Source organism: Echinops telfairi, unplaced genomic scaffold, assembly GCF_000313985.2.
Source record: "Echinops telfairi isolate 266 unplaced genomic scaffold, ASM31398v2 ScPeMD7_3533;HRSCAF=4204_0, whole genome shotgun sequence".
Taxonomy (NCBI): Eukaryota; Metazoa; Chordata; class Mammalia; order Afrosoricida; family Tenrecidae; genus Echinops; species Echinops telfairi.
Genome location: NW_022107431.1, coordinates 96,504,088 through 96,506,109, shown reverse-complemented (window position 1 = coordinate 96,506,109; position 2,022 = coordinate 96,504,088). Strand labels below are relative to the sequence as shown.

General features: G+C 35.1%; 1 protein-coding gene across 1 annotated transcript in view; it reads right to left on the bottom strand.

Moving 5' to 3' along the window:
• Nucleotides 1–2,022, bottom strand: part of LOC101639896 (pleckstrin homology domain interacting protein) — a 106,534-nt gene that overhangs the window by 25,383 nt on the left and 79,129 nt on the right. The gene's annotated exons all lie outside the window — the stretch shown is intronic.

Below are 2,022 nucleotides of genomic sequence, written 5' to 3'. Positions count from 1 at the left end.
TAACTCTAATTTTGCTACTCTTATGAATCGGGTGACCTTGTGAAAGGGTCATTCAACCCTGAAAAGGGTCGCGACCCAAAGGTTGAGAACTGCTGCTCTAAAATCATTAAAGTTGTTACTCGTTCTTCCCAAACTATACCTTTAAAATATGTAAACTGCTTGTTTGGTTGCAGTAAACAGATACAACATGAACAACAGATTTTTTTTAAAAAACAGCAAAATTGAGGGAAATATTAAACAGAGTAAGCAGAAATTGACCTTTATGTACATTTACATTAAAAAATTTTTTTAGCATTTTAAGTTCACTAATACCTTCAGAGTTTTTAAGTAGAAGGAAATTCTATAGAAATTTCTCAATGGGGAAAATATGAAGAGTTGATACCAAGGGCTCAAGCAGAAAATGTTTTCAGAATGATGGAAACAAATGTGCTTGACACAATGGATGCATGTATGGATTGTGATAAGAACTATATGAACCCAAATAAAGTGATTTAAAAAAAAAACCTGGAAAAAAATCTAATATTTGTTTTTAATTTCTTGTTTTCTGTAGGTATGCTCATAAAAGCAAAAAAAGACTACAGTATAAAAACAAAAAGTCACATTTTTTCCTTCAAGTCAAACATTCCTAAGACTTACATACATAGGAGAGGGCGCTTCAATAGGTTTATGGAAAAAATCCTCTTAATTTTCAATTATATTTTTCCATGAACTTTTTGAAGTCCCTTTGTATACATGCACTCTTCCTTTCCTGTAAAATTAATAATTTGAACTACAGGTGGTCACCGATTTACGACATATTCACGTTACAATGAACCACATTTAAGATGTTTACTTTTGTCAGTATATCCTATTCTTGGCAATATGAGAATACTTTAAATAGTTCTAGAAAACAGAAATTAAAATACTCGAATTCTAACAATTTGAAGCCTCTTATGTGTATATACTACATCCAGTGAAACAGCACATAATTTGCTGATATCATTCTCAAGTGTTTAATGTTATAATTTACTGTTAAATTCGTTGCTGTTTGTAAAGCTACGAAAACATGGGGGGTGGAGGGAGAAAAGAAGTCAGGCAGAGAGGTATTCAAATTCCATCAGAACTAATTTATGAGAATGTTCTCTCAATATACCAAGTTGGGGACTACCTGTAATTAAAGTAAAACACAGGATTTTTCCTGTTTCCTTTACCTAATTGCATTAAGATAATATTATTGAAACTATTCTCTAAACACTAATAAGCTACAACAGCTGTGGCCTATTCCAAATCAGTTTCAGTTTTCTGTGTCATGACCACAATACCACCTTTTCAGAATGGTTACTTCTGTTGACCTATCTTACAGTACTTATTCATAGTGATTGTTTTCTGGGCTAGTTGAGGGAGAATCTGAAAGAATGGGTTCTACTAAAGTATCTTGCGTGACTTTAAATAAATTGCTTATTTTAGAGGTTTATTTTCCTCATCAGGGAAATAGAAATGGTGGTAGCTACCTCAGTGTAGCATTTGCCGACTTCCTTCTATTAGAATAAGCCCTGGTGGTGCTCTGGATTAGGTACTGGGATGCTAACCATAGGTTTGGTGATTCAAACCCACTATCCAATCTGCTGGAGAAAGATAATGCTATCTACTCCCATAAAGATTTATAGTCTGAGAAATCCTATACAGGGTTCACAACTTGTCAGCATCGATTCAATGGCAGCGGACTCAGGTCTTCTATTCAGAGTACTTCCATACTTAAGGAAAAATGAGTTAGAACCCAACACGAATCTCTACCAACTTATCTGAATAAATTTTATTTCAAATTCACAAGAAGAAACATTTACGATCAACAAGGACTTAAAATAGTTTTAAAAATGTATGTAATATAAGGTAAATTGGAGGGGGAAAACAACTATTGCAGTCATGTGGGGGGAGGTCAGATGCGCAGGCATTCCCCCCCTGAAGGCAATCAGTTGCCAGACTGCTGTCTCATCCCACCACAGGGGCGGGCCTGCTCCCTGCTGCTGGAGACAATGGACTACT